The following is a 14,895-nucleotide window of genomic DNA, read 5'->3' on the forward strand; positions in this document are numbered from 1 at the left end:
AAAATTTACACTTCTAAACTCACTCGTTAAGGCCAGCTTTAATTTGACACTATAGCCAAAGACATTCTAAGAAAAGCACAAAGCACAGAACAGAAAACTGAATCCAACAATATAATAAAAGATCAGTATGTCATAGTTACGTAGGATTTACCCTTGGAAAATACTGTTACTTTCACATTTAAATTCACTGTATGAACAGACTCAAAAAGACAGGAAATTGGGAGTCAGAGAATGACTGGGAAAACTGGAGGACCAGATCCAGAATAAATAACAATCAAGAACAACAGTTCAAGGCAGCAGATCCAAGGCTGAAATTATACATCAGATCCAACCACTGAGGACACACTGTCTGTCACCCCTAGTGCAAGTCCCTTTACATGGAGGCAGGCAGCACTGCTAATGCTGTCCAAAGGTCTGCCAATCCTGTCCCCATTAGAATGGCTTTCCATTCTTGCTGTTATGGCTTGTATCTAGATGTCCCTCCAAAGCCTCCTGTGGTTATAGATGGGCCTTTTTGAAAAACACTGGGTCTAGGGTTTTTGCTGCTGGAATGAAGGATGTGGGATTGATTCTCAGTGCAATGCTAGGATTAAGGGTGTGAGTGCTATCTGCCCGGGTAAAACATAAGGGACAGGAAGAGCTGTGGTCTTTCTTGTTACTGGTTGATTGTTTGCTTTTGCTGTCCTCTGCCTGTTATGAACTGTTTCTCCTTTGCAATGCCCCTCTGCCATGCCAACCTGACTTGGAGTCAGCTGACTATGAACAGAAACCTCTACAAACTGTGAGCTAAACAAACCTTCCTTCCTCTAACTTTGGGTGTCAGATATTTTGTCTCAGCAACAAGAAAAATAACTAAGATACTTGCTTTTTAGAATGATTGGTTCCAGTATCAAACACCCAAGAGAGAAGTTATGGTTGTCCAAGCTGTCAGAAAGTCTGAACAGGGTGGCAATGAGGCAGGAGATTAGGGATTGGCAAAGTGGCTGGGCAAGTGAGCATGGCCTGTCAATCACGGAGATTTGGAACACATGCCCAGAACAGTTTCCAAGTCCTGCACCTAGTATGGATCAGATGGTGCTATCTTTAATTGTTCAGGAGTAAAATCAAGCATATTTTTGATAGGATGAGGTTTTTGATGTCAGAATGGAGATACAAAAGAGGGTCACCATTAACTTTACTGCCACTATAATCTCTTTCAGTGACCTGCTGTGCACTCTTCAGAGGTCCTTTTTTTCCCCTACTTTTAATCCTACTCACTTTACGAAATATAGTTCTCTTCCTACCTTCAATACCTTTAGTAAATATAAAATAGTGCTATCTTTTATGCTTGTTTTGACCGAACTTTGTGCAGAACAATAAGAACCTAGAAAGAATCTTTAAGAGCCCACAGCAGCCAGAAACCTGGTAACAATAACAGCAAGGGTTCTTAGTTGCCCACAATAGACTTCACTCCAGCTACTTCATTCAGGAAGGAACTTAGCAAGAAAGATGGAATGGTTTGCAGAAACATTAGGATTGTTGAAAACTAGTCTGTGGATTCAGTTTTCAGGAATATAATTGCAATTACAGTGCAGGGTGAGTCTGACACAACTGAGGTCAGGAAGCTGCCACACCTGCTACAGACTCTAGAAAAGAGCTGGGTCCACTTCCCCACCCACCAGGGTGGATGCCCCAGGCCTGAAGAGTGTCCTCTAGAAGAACTTCTGAATCAAACTGCAGAGTGCAGCAGAATCCAAATTACATCTACATTTAGGAGCAGGGGAGTCTAGGAAATGAAGGGGATTCATTTGTTTGATTTTACCGAAAGCAAAATGTAAAGAGGATTTTCAAGAGATTTTGGGGAATCGTGAGTGAATGTTGGGCTTCTTATGCATTAGCAGAAATTGATTGCTTCCTACTGATTCATGAAGTGGGGAATTCTCTGAGTTTAGGAGATAAGTCAGACGCTGCTCTTCCAAAAGTGACTAATGGCACAGAAGAAGGCAGTTTTATTAGTTCCATTTTATGGATAGAATCTGAACTGTCCAGACCTTTGGTAATTTGTATAAGGTCACAGGTTGAAGATAAAATATTTGTCAAGCCATTATATATCACTTCCTTTAATCCTCACAACTCTGTGTATAGATATCATCACTCCTATGTTACATAAGGGAAAAATGAAGATAATAGAAATTTAAAAGCCGAAGTCCTGTGATGTGTGCGGCCCCAGCATCCTGGTATGCCAAGGTGTTCATAACATAGCTCTTGAGGTTCTTAATATCTTGTCCCACCAGGTTCAATGTTCCCTGAAGAATTCTGGTACCTCTGTCTCTGAACCTCACCTGTCTTTTTACTGCAGACTAATTTAGATATTTTCCAGGGTCTTCCTGAAGTGCTAAGACCTTTGAGCTTTACAAACCCCAATTGTCCATGAAGAAAAGGGTGATGGAATGAGGAGTGAAATGGCTTGGGTTCTGCAGCCATGTCGATATGCAAATCATTTATGTATATGCAAATTATTCCAAGGAAATGGAGTTGGGGAACCCAACTTTTAGCATTTAATTTTAATGGGATGATCATGCTAAGAGTGATAAAGAAGGCACTAAGACTCAAAAATTCAACTCCTAAGAACAGACCCAAGAAAACATCAGCACTGATGTGTCAGGGGATGTGTTCAATAATTCTCAAGGCAGCACTATTCATAGCATTCCTAAACTAGAACCAATCCAAATGGCTGTACAAGAAACGTAAGAAAATACATTGTGTATGTCTCTCTGAGTGAACTATTATAGAGCCAGGAAAGTGAATGAACTACAGTTACATGCATTAACATGGTTGAGTCTTGTCAAGTTTAAATACTATAAAAAGTCCTAGAAACAATTTTTATTTAGTACCTTTTTAAATAAATTCAAACAAGTAAAACTAAATGATATATATCATATATGAAATTATATATCATATATAAAAGATGCTATATATATATATATATATTAAGATAGCATGATAGATGATAGTCCGGGCATGGAAGCACATGCCAGTAATCCAGTACTCTGGAGGCCAAGGAAGGAGGATACCTGAGAGTTTGAGGCCAGCCTGGGCTACACAGCCTCAACTATGTAGCGAGGACCTGTTCAACAAAAAATCAAGATTGAAAGAGCCCAGACAGGGACACTGCCAGCTCAAATGAATGCATCTGCCATTTTAGAGAAACTTAGGTTTCATTTTACTTAGGTCATGAGCAGTGCCCAGCAGACGTGTCAGCCAAGCCACAAGCCTGCTGTTTCACTGACCACGCCCTCAAAGTCCACCATAACACACTATTTAAAAAGCCTCAACTTGTAAGAGACACCTTCTCTTCTCTGCTCACACAGAGAGGTCCTCTCGGGTTTAGATAAACCTTACTGAACTGCTGGGTTCACATCCCTTCTTTTCCATTAAGGACAGTCATCTTTTGTAAAGGAGAAACAGGAAGATGAATGAGGGAAAGAACACATGGTGTTGGGAATGGCCTTGGTCTTGGGTTGGATACTGAGCTTGTTAGTGTTCATTATGCCAAGTAAAGGCCAAGCATGGTCTATGTAGACAGTATGTCATGATCCAAAGGCTATGACTAATTCAATTCTGATTATTCAGTTTCTTAAGTGAAAGAAAGAAGGATGGGCAGAGGCCAATGGAGTAGGCCTTGCTTTCTTCCAACATTTGTCTTTCCTTCCTCCTGCTTTGTCTTTAATCTCTGATTGCATAATGCTTTACTGTTTTTGGTTTGTTTGTTTGTTTGTTTTGTTTTGTACTAGGAATTGAATGCAGGACTTCACGCTTGCCAGGCAGTGCTTGTGCTACTGAGCTATATCCCCAGCAATAATCCTTCATTGGCTACTGACTGTGTAACAGGGCTATGCTGAGGGTAGGAGCACTGAGATTAATTAGACCAGTCTCATCCTATAGAGTCACTGCCTTTATTGAATTGCACCCAATCAATATTACAGACAGTGTGTCAGTTATTATTATTATTATGTTAGAAAAAGACTATCTGATTCATGAGTCTAACAATTCCCAAAGGATTTGCAAGGTGCTGTGACAGAGGTAGGGTAACAAAGTGCTATAGTCTCAAAGGGTCCCTTAACCTGGCTTGGGCCCTTTGAAAGAACGTGCTTAGTGCTTTGAGAAAGAGGAAAGCACAGGTAGTTTACAGAATCCATAAGAATGAAAAAGACAGCTTTCTCATGAAATGCTCACATCTGGAGTGGGGACAAGAAAAGAGGGCACAACAGCAGTGAACTTGGGGACACAAGACAGAAAGTCTGCAGATACATGCAGGAGGGGACCATGTCACACCTGGCATGTCAGACAGCCTTCCTAGAGATGCACACAGAGGAGAGGGAGCCTAAAGGTAGATTAGAGCCACCTAAGGAATGTCTGTGTCACGGAGAAAGGTCAGCAGTGCCAACGCCTGTGATGGGAAGAAGGAGTTGGGTGCATTGGAAGACTTCTGAGATCCCGCTGTGGTCTGATTGAAGACCAGACACAGGGAAGTGAAACTAGACAAGCGGGTAGAAGCCAAGTTCCACTAATAAGTATGAAAAGCATGCTGTGGGCCATGACATCTCTAGAGGACAGTGGCAGAGGTGGTTTTTCCCTGACAATAGAATGGTGCCTGAGCTATAGGGAAGAAGAACCAAAATTTGAGTACCTAATGAGCCATATCACTCTGGGGGCGGGGCTCAGACAGGCTGCTTCTGAGAGACAAGGTGGAGACGTGCCACCTCCTTACTCCTGCCCTGACTTGCACTTCCTTTGAGCAAGCTTTGAGCTCCAAAATTTGTCAGAATTGAGAATCTTCCCTCCACAGCTAATATTGTGGTTAGTGGTTTTATTTTTTCAATATTAGGGGTTGGACCCAGGGGCTTACACACACTATGTAAGCATAATACCACTGAGCTCAAGTCCCAGCCCTTCTTTAAAAATTTATTTTGTAGCTGGCCATAGTGGCACATGCCAGTAATGCCAGCACTCAGGAGGCTGAAGCAGGAGGATTGCTATGAGTTCAAGGCCAGCATGGGCTACAAAGTAAGTTTAAGGACAGCTTAAATTGCGTAGCAAAATCTTGTCTCTAACCAACCAAAAAAGAAAATTTTTTTTGAGACAGGGCTCTTACAAAATTGCCCAGGCTAGCCTTCAACTTACAACTTTTCTGCCTTGGTCTGCCATGTAGCTGCAAGCACTATCATACTCAGCTCATGGTCAGTACTTTTCAGGATTAAAGATTCCAAACTTTTCAAAACTTGGTGGATACGTTGAAAACCAAGCACTGAGGGAGGAGAAAGTAGGATTGACAGCTGCACGTGTATTGAGTGATGACCCTGTACCCCATAAATTTGTACAGTAAAAAATTTTAAAAGGGAACTGCATCCATGACTGAAACAGCCCCCTGCCTGGACCTTCTGGCCCAGGATCTACCATTGCCTTAGCTTGAGAATTCCAAGAATGCTACCAATACTGGTCTGGGGCTGAGAAAAAAAAGATTTACTTACCACTTACCATGCAGTATGCCATAACGCCTAACCATACTCTGAAGAAATTCTTCTTTTCCCATTTTACAAATGGGAAAACTAAGATCCAGAGAGTCTGAGTTTAAGGTTTAAATCCAGAGCCATCTGATTATGTGCATACAATACCCTGCAGTTTTTAGAACTCAACTATGACTAGTTCTGCAACTTATACTTACACTTAGTTAAGAACATCTTGTATTAGTTAAGCTTCCCTTGGCTCTCATCTCCCCTCAAATTGTCATTTTCCCCTGCCCACTCCAACACTGGCTGGGAGAAAGGTGCTCAGGAGTTTCCTAGTAGGGATCTCGTGGGAGACAGGAAGTGTGAGTATAGGTCAGCATTTCTATGCAGGCCTGTTCGAATCACATGTCCTCAACAGCTCTTCAGGGCAAGAATGGGCATCCAGAGGGGAATAGGACACATGGATTTGCCCAACAGGATTTCGGTTTTTAGGAGGAAGACTAAGGTGTAAAGAGATGATGATGAGACAGTAGAAAAGGACAATCAATACCTGGCCCATACACCATTTTTGTCGGAACACCAAGCTGTTCATGAAGAATATTTTTGTTGTTGTTTACACTTCAGCAGTAGCTCCCAAACTGATTCACACCATCCATTCATCCGCCCTGCTGCTGAGAGAGCTTTCTGAAAAGCAAATCTGACAAAATCAGTAGGCTCCCCAACTAATGAAGGCCAAACCTTTTGGATAGTCCGCAAGACCCTGAGTGATTCTCTAGCTTCATTTTGACTTCCTTGGGCTCACACCCAGTCATCCCCCAGGCTGTGTGCTGGTGAAAGGTGAGTACCCCCAGGCTACGCTGTCTCCTTGTGTCTAGGATGTAACTCACACAGCCACTCCCGCAAGGAAATACTCTCAGATTACCCTTCCCAGTCTAAGGGAGGAGCCCCACAGTTCTCTTCAAAATATTTCCCTCTGGGATTGGATTCTGTTTGTTTTCTAGGATCCTGATAAAATAAGCCATTTTCTAACCAACGTAGGCTTTTTGCGTGTGCCTGGCAGAGTGGGCTGGTGTCAGCAAATGACTATGGAGTGGACTCAGTGTCAACTCTGGGATCACAAGCAGAGCAACCAAGTCAGAAATTTTCAGTTTCCCCTTGGAAGCAGGAACCTCGCAAGCACTGTTGGTCTGTCGCTCTCGCCACGCCCTCTAGCTTATCTCTGCGCTTCTGGGAACTATGAAGCGAGACCCGCAGCTCCTGTAGCGGGGGGGGGGGGGGGGGGGGGCCTGAGACCCAGCTCCTTCAGCCTCGGGTGGGTGGGGACGACTCAGAGAAGCAGGTGCAGTATGAAATTGGATTTTAAAAGATGAGTTGGAGGCTACTCTCAAAAAATAAAGTGTGAACGTGTGTATGTCTAAGGCCAGGACATACTAAACCATTTGTTTTTCCCGGCTGCTGTTTCCCACGTTCCTTGAGTAGAGGAACCAAAGCTACCCAGTGCCTGTCTCCTCCTCTTCTGGGGCACCCCCCTCCACCCCACCCCCCGGCGTTCCAGGCATACTTGAATGAATGGGGAGGGATCAGCGCTCATGAATGAGTGCGTGGGGGAGCGTGCGGGTGAGTGAATGGCGACTGTGCCACTTCTGCTCAGGGGCGCGGGCGAGGATTCCACTTCCCTTTCCCGCCAGCTGGTGGCCACGAGAAGGCGGCGGCGCCGGCAACGGCCCTAGCTGGGACAGCCGGGGAGCGGGATGGTGGGGGAAGGGGCGTTCCCGGCGGCCGCGCCTTCCGCGGCTATTGGATTAGTGGCCTTCAGGGATGAGCTCAGCCGGATCGGCTTTCAGCTGCAGCCTCGGGCCGGCCGGGAAGGCGGGGAGCGGGCGGCGGCGGAGGAGGGGGAGGAGGAGGCGGCGGCTGCAGCATCCAGAGCTGGCCGTGGCGGCCGGCGCGCCCCGCGCACAAAGGCGCCCAGACCCTGGGGAAGGCGATGAGCATACAGCGGCCCGGACCTGCACCCCAGATGTGGGCACCTCCGTGTGCGTCCAGTGCTCTGGGGAAGACGCTAGGTACGCTGGGTTCGGCCCGTGCGCCCTGAGCGCGGGATTTGCTGCCCTCCAGGTCAAGCGCCAAGCTTCAGAGCGGCTAGAGCGCGGGCCTCGGCGCGCCCCTAGGATCGGCGCTTTCCCCACTCTGCATCTGACTCCAGGCGTCCTTTTGCAGTGCTTGAGCGCCAACTTCGCCAAGAACCCTCCCAACTCCAGGCCACCCTACTGGGTAGAGCGAGCGCTGCTGCCGGGCACCAGCGGTGAGGACGCGCCGCTGGCTCTCGGGAGGAAGCCAGCATCTGCAGGGTTGCTCGGGCGCCCCGGAGTGGGCGGCGAAGGCAGCGGACGTCTCTCCTAGGAGCCCGGGACCTGCCAGTGCTGGGGATTCCTCCCGGGCTGCGCTCGCCCTCTTTTTTATGGTGAGTGTTTTTCAGCGCCTGGTAAGGGGCGCGTGGGAGTAGGGGGCTGAGATCCGGCCGAGCGGACTTCGTGCGGGTGGGCATTCGTCACAGTCAGCGCTCCTGGCGTCCTTCTGGTCGCGAACCCGGGGATTTCTGCGGATTAGGGCAGTCTAAACTGGTTGGTTTGCGCAGCTCTGGGGCGTTTGGGTCGGCCTCTGGGACCTTGAGTTCGAAGCTCACTGCTAATCCGTGTCGTGGAGACACAGCAAGAAATTGCCTCCAGAGTCACTAGCCTGGGTTTGTGTCCAACATCCGTCAGTCACTGGCCAGGTGACCTTGGGCAAGGCGCCAAACCTCGGTTTTCTCATCCATAAGATGGGGATTCTGATTGTCCCGGTTTTGTACAGGTATTGATTGGGAAGATTTGTGTGATTGATTGGGAAGACTTGTACCTGACCCACAGGAAGCACCCAATCGTAGTTAGTTAGCTAGCATTATTAGCTGCATGAGCCTAGGCAACGCATCCAACTTTCCAGAGCTGAAGCAGGCCCCCCATGCCCCGCCCCCCTCCGTCTGTGAAATGGGGACAGTGATTCCTGGGGAGATCTTTACGTCCCAGGGCTCGAAGCAGAAGTCGAGCGCCTGACACGCAGTAGGCACTGAGAAATCGGCTGCTGCTGTCCCGTTTATCCCTGACGCTGGGGCGTGAGGCAGGTCACCTGGCCCAACAGCTTCTCGCTTCTCAGAACCACTTCCAGGCCTTGCTTGAAGACAAACTCGGAGATGCTCAGAAAGAGAGGAGGTTAGTGTTCAGGAAGTCCCGGGCTAGAGGCTCTCTGAACCAGGGAGGAGGTCAGACCCTTCCATTGAGCAAAAACCATGTAGCCCTGGACGCTCCTCAGGCTCCAAGCCAGCAGGGAACGCCGAGCCCGGGACCTCTGACTGGCTGGAGAAGCTGGAGGAGTGGCTGCTCCTGGCGCCCCACAGCCGAGGCTCGGGCTGCTGCCGACAGAAAGGAGAAATGGGCACTGTACCTTGGCTCTAAGAGGGCTGACCGGGGTTCGATTTCCACCTCCACTATTAGCCTGTGGTGTAACCCTGAGCAAGTTTTCTGCCCGAGTTCTCTGACCTCTCTTGCTCATTGGTGCCCACCCGTCTTCTAGTGGATTTTTGGGGGAGCGAAGATAGCAGTCCTCTCCTCTTAGAAATCTCAGCCCCTTATCTTCCCACTCATCTTCTGTCCCCCGCAGTTTGTGGAGTTTAAATCTGAAAGAAGAGAAATGGCTCAGAGAAAGCTATTAAAAGGAGATTGCAGAATCTGCCCACACCTGCCCTGTGGGAAGAGGCGTCCACAGGCACTAGACTTAACCTCTCTCTGGTCTGTTTTCCTCTCCAATTAAATCCTGAGGCATTTGTCACTCAGGCTGATGGGGGAATTCCCCAAATCCTGCTGAAACTTTTTTTTTTAGGTTGCAGATAAATCTAGTTTGGAGAAAAACCAACTGTCAATAGAATAGATTCCTTTATACAGGGCTCTATGTGTGTGTGCATGGCTGGGTGCACACGATTGTGGTTCTGGGGATTGAACCCAGAGCCTTCCAACTGAGTTACATCTTCAACCTTTTTTTTATTTTGAGACAGGGTCTTGCTAAGTCACTAAGTTGTCTGAGCTGAGCTTAAATTTGCCATCTTCCTGCCTCAACCTCCCAGAGTGCTGGGATTACACAAGAGTAACATCACAGCCAGCACTGATCCCATTTTTTAAGTTTCCTTACTAAATTGCAATAAAAAGAACTGATGCTTTCTTTGGCAAATGGCAAAGTCCAACTTAACAGCCGTTCAACTCAAATATTGCTCCAATTTGTATCTCTCTTACCTTAAAGAGTTCCATGTACAAAATAAAATCTGTAAGGAAAAGGAATCGCCATGAATAGTCAAAGGACATGTGCCACTCCTATAAAAAGGCCCTCATCTCTTTATATGTAAAAGATTCTTCAAGTCAATCACTAAAAGACCAAACAGACAAAAATTAAACAATTTAAACACAAACATTGAAATAGAAGCCAGATAAGGCATGCCTGGAATCCCAGCATCCTGGGAGGCTGAGGTAGGAGGATTGCAAGTTTGAATTCAGCCTAGGCGATTTAATGACTTAGCAAGAAGCCTTCTTGAAATAAAATTTTTTTAAAGGTTGAGCATGTAGCACAGCGCAACAATCTTGGGTTCAAACCTCAGTACAGAGGTGCGGAATAGCATGACAGCCTATGACAAGATCCCCTATGTCACTAAATAAGAGAACTGTAGACTAAAGCTATAAGTTTCAGTTTTTCACACACCAGATTAACATCGTTTAAAAATATAAATAGATCAAAGTTTTCCCTAGTTCAGAACCACTTCACTGCTGCCAGCAGTAAAGTCCAGATTGCTCCAGAGCCCCAGGCCTGCTCCCTGCCCCCTTCACCCCTCACCATTCACCTCTATCACCACCTCCAGCTCCCCTGGCTGTCTTAATTTTGCTCCAGCACTCTGTGGCATTATCCATCGGAAAAAACCCAGCCTCAGTACTTTTCTCCTTGGTTTCTCATAGGACTAGAACATTCTCATTCCTCAGGCAATCCTGTCTTGAGGTGGGGGTGGAGCTCCTTTCCTATCCTGGAAGCACCAAGGTAGAAGCTAGCGCAGAGTCCTTACATTTTTGGGAAACCCAATACAATTCATCATGCTATGGTGACTTAATTTTTTCTAAGCTGCCTGGCCAGTTGTCATACATCCAAGTTCTTGAAAGGTTCTTCTCTGCTGGTACAGGAACAAAAGGTGTCAGGCAGCACCTCCAGCTCAACAAGCTACTCCATGAAAAAAATCAAGAATCTGCTGGGGCATAGGTCGGGGTCATCAGAAGTCTCTCTTGGAGTCCTTTTTTTTTTTTTTAAGGCTTGCATAGTATGTACACTTCACTTGTGAACACTGTGTTCACATAATGAGCTCACATAAACTGTATATATCTGGTAAAAGAAAGATCAATCATAAAAATTTAAAATTCAGCAACACATTTTAAATAAAACATGGTCCCCACATAAGCTAAATGGCTTTTCTCCTGCTGCTCAGAAATAGAAATCTATCTGTTCTGAGGCCACAGGAAAGAGCGGTCTGGCTCAGAAAGGTTCATTCAAAATCAATTATTTTGTGCACCTTCAGGAGACTTCCAGGGCTGTATTAATTGCATGTGATTTTTGCTTCACAACTAGATACTCATTTAAAAGTATACACAGAAGGTGTAGGGTGGATATTCTTTCTGCAGTCTGAAAGGCTCTTAGTGCAGCTCAGGTAGCAGGAACAGAGTGATGCAGTGGTCAAGGAGAAGGAAGAAATGCAGCATGTGATGCAGGACACATTGGTGGGATTCAACAGCTAGGAGAAGACTCAGCGAGGGGAGCGTGAGTGAGGGTATGAGCCAGAAATCCCAGCAGATCCCTAGTATGGTCTCCTAGATTAACTCTGAGGCTTGAAGAGTTTTGATTTTCTTTCAGGCACCCTGTTTTTCAGACAATCAATTATGCCAGATGGGGCAAAGTTCATCTTGGGAGATAAATGAGGTTAGACATGAAGATTACTGTGATGTCATAATAGAAGATTCCCCTAGAGGGTCTCATTAGGCAGCCCTTCCTTCAGCCCTTGTCATGCTTTGCCCCAGACTGAGCCATGCTGGGTCACATGGAGGCCTGCTGTCCTGCAGAACAACTCACATGTACCTAGGGCAGCCCTCTGGGGACAGGGGCAGGTGCACAGTGACCAGGCTCACCAGGGCTGCACATGGCCTCACTGGCTCAGAGCTGTATCCCTTTCAAACGACCTTGAAGAGCATGCTGGGCTGGTTACCACCCAGAAAACTTCATCCCCTCCCCTGCTTTCTTTGCTGGCTGACAGCTGAGCTTCTGCCTTGGGGGCCCCTTTTACAAGTGGGAGGATTCCCATGGAAACCCCAGGAGGAGGAGAGCCTGGGGAAGCCTCATTGATTAAGTGCCAGGAAGATGGGCGTGAGACAGTTCCACCTGGAACTGGACAGATGGCTCTCTGTGAGTACTGGGGGAAGAAAGGGCTTGCCCAGCCAGTTGCAGTGTGAGCTCCCTGTGTGAATTATGGGGCAAGTGAACGGACATCTGCGAACAAAAGCTTGGGAGTTCTTTAATTCATTCTTTTTGCTGGGTTCATTCTGAATGAGTGTTTTAGTAAAATAGCCCCTATGTTTAATATTTGTGCCAAGACAATCTTAAAACCATTTCAGTGCCACGAGGGCCGGGCAGGTATCATTACCTCATTGCACAGAAAAGGAAAGGGAGGAATAAAGGCGTTAAGTGACCTGTCTGAGCTCGTGGAGCTCTGTGTTCCTGATACCTTCGAGGCTGAGACTTTCTAACGTCATGCGTTACTTTTGAGGATTTGTGCACACTACACTGCTTAGACATTTACCCATCATTTTCTCTCAATTAAGCCCTTGTGGATGCAGGGGACTCCAGTGAAGGAAACCCTGCCCCAGTCCTGGAGTTGTGCCCAGTCTGACCCCTGGGATGAGTGTTGTGGGCTTTGAGAGCAGAGGTGTGGGGCTCTGTAGAAGTGTGATACAGATGTGGGGAGGTGTGTATAGGGAGCAGGAGGGAAGGCGGCAGCATCAAGTTGGGAGCCCAGGGAGGTTAAGGGATGACAGAAGGGGTTTACAGAGGATGGGAGAACATCATAGAACATTCTGGAAGGATTAAGGATAGGGTTAGGAATAAACTTTCTCCTGAAAGCCACAATGAACCTGAGGAGCATTTGAAGCAAGGGGGGATGGTAAGATAGATTGGCTTCACACTTTTACAGGTGTGGGAGTAGATATTTGAAAGTCATGTGCAGCCCACTGAAAAAAATTCCTGTGAAATCCAACTGTCTTTCTTGTTGGGGTGTTTGTCATTATCCACGCCTGTCACTGGGTCTGACCCGTCTGAGGTGAGCTCCCCCTGGGGGGAAGTGATTGGGTCTTAAATGTTCCTGCAGCCCAGGATCCCCAGAGGAACACCCTTACTGCTGGTTAATGGAAGGTGTGAAACCTGCCCCTGCCCTTGCCCTTGACTCCATGGAGTCCTAGGCCTGAAGACACAGAGGAGAGGGCCTCACCCTGTTATTACAGTGTCTGTCCCAGTCTTGTCCCCTTTTAGACTACTCCATACATATTCAGGTTTCTACGTAGGCTTCTGAAACTGTGGTTTTGGGTCCCCGGCCTCTGAAGACAGCTTGTCTTAATTTGCAAATGGCTGAGGCCTCTTAAAGAGTGTGGCATTGTCTCTTCCTAGTTCTTCATTTCCCTGTTGAGTTGTAACACTTGCTGGGGTCCTGGGAAGGGCAATCAGCAATTAGAGTTTTTGTTTTCTAGCTCAGCCATGATTGAATCCTGGAGCAGATCCATTAGGATAATTTATGAAATGTCACTATCTAAGCATGGTGTGAGAGATTAAGTGTGGTTTGGGGAGTGTGGTACAGGCACCTTTTGCATAGCTCAGCGTGCCTGAGATTCAGAGATGCTATTTCAGTTAGGAAGTTAGGTCCTGTCTTGTGTCCTGTGTGGCAAGTGCTGTGCCTGAAACAAGGAATGTACTAAGCACTTGGTCCCTGTGGCTGGAAAGAGAAGGCAGGTGATAGAGCCTGGTATGGCCACTGCTGTGTCCCCAGCTCTCAACTGCCCACTGCCTGGCATACAGCTGGCATCCACTAAGTGTGGAACAAACAAAGTAGATCTGGAAGCAGAGCAGGTGTAAGGCAGTATCTGACAAAGGGGCAAAGTGGACACGGCCAGAGACAGCTGCTCAGAAGGAGTGGCCATGTCAGCACAGAACTAGGCCCAGTGTCCCCAAGTCCCCTTCCTTGTGCTGTCCTCTAATAAGGTATGCTCTGCCCTGGCTTCAAGCTCTTAGACAGGAAGCAGTTCTCAGGAGCAAAGAAGTGGGATGATAGCGTCCTGTCCTCAAGACAGTAAAACACTGGTCAGCCAAAAAGATGTTCTCCTGGTGGCTTGGGTAGTCAGGCGTTGAAGCAGCCCATGGAGGTCCATTCGGTGGATCCAGGGAGGCACCATAGTGGAGGTAGAACCACCTCCCCAGGGCTCCACCTTCAAATACCTTGACAGTGCAAATTTAGAAGGCTCATTAGAGACATTCAGTCCACAGCAGGAGGTGTCCAAGTGGTGAAAGGGCAATTTGGAGACTGTGCAGGATTTGAGAGACGTTGCCTTTTACCGGATGCCTCTGGGTGTCAGACAGCACTGACATTGGCCTTGATCCTTGTGAAGGCAAACAAGGTTCAAGTAGTCAGCAGAATTTTCTGATGAGTCTCAGTGAGAGGAGGCCCTTGGCCAGGCCCCAGTGGAGAGTCAGAAGGTTCATTATATGGGGCCGCTGCTGGTTTTCCTCAATGGCCTGCCGTCAGGACAGGAGCACACCACTGTGGGGCCTGGCTGTATAAAAGCTACCTTGTTATGGCCAGGGGTGAGTGCCCTTCAGAAGCTCTGCCTGTTGCAAATAGAGACAGAGACTTTGAAGCTCTTGCCTGAACAGAGAGCATGGAACCCTGGCAGGCGCAGTATGAGCATGACCAAGCCTAATAGGCTGTCCTGGCTGCTGCTTTCAGAGGTTTTAAAGATGCCTCCCCAAGAACAGCAGCCCCAAGGCTGTCATGGTGTGCACAAGGATAAAGCAGTGGGAGGGCAACACAGTGTATCAGTGTATCTGTACAACAGAGTGTATCAGTCAGTGCAGTGGAGAGGTCGTCATTCTAAAGAGTATGGAAAAAGATGTGAGAACGCAGGCTTGTTCCGTGATGGCCCATGGGTCACCTATTCCTGCAACCTACTGGTTGTGTGATCCTGAGGCAAATTATGCAGTGCCGCGACCCACTGTGGCTTCTGAGGTTCTTGGGGCTAAAGGGGTGAGG

General features: G+C 47.4%; 1 protein-coding gene across 2 annotated transcripts in view; it reads left to right on the plus strand.

Moving 5' to 3' along the window:
- The first annotated feature begins 7,387 nt into the window (after positions 1 to 7,387).
- Spsb4 (splA/ryanodine receptor domain and SOCS box containing 4) overlaps positions 7,388 to 14,895 on the plus strand; it is a 77,605-nt gene continuing 70,097 nt past the window's right edge. The window contains exons 1-2 of one of the 2 annotated variants that reach the window (XM_013159560.3): positions 7,388 to 7,555; positions 7,710 to 7,953. The gene's annotated coding sequence lies outside the window, so the exon portion shown is untranslated. Of the gene's footprint in view, positions 7,954 to 14,895 lie in introns of both variants that reach the window. The other variant, XM_003476750.4, reaches the window with a different exon arrangement.

The sequence above is a fragment of the Cavia porcellus genome, unplaced genomic scaffold, assembly GCF_034190915.1.
Source record: "Cavia porcellus strain 051 isolate PalLab524CR breed Dunkin Hartley unplaced genomic scaffold, mCavPor4.1 scaffold_5, whole genome shotgun sequence".
In the NCBI taxonomy this organism is placed as follows: domain Eukaryota; kingdom Metazoa; phylum Chordata; class Mammalia; order Rodentia; family Caviidae; genus Cavia; species Cavia porcellus.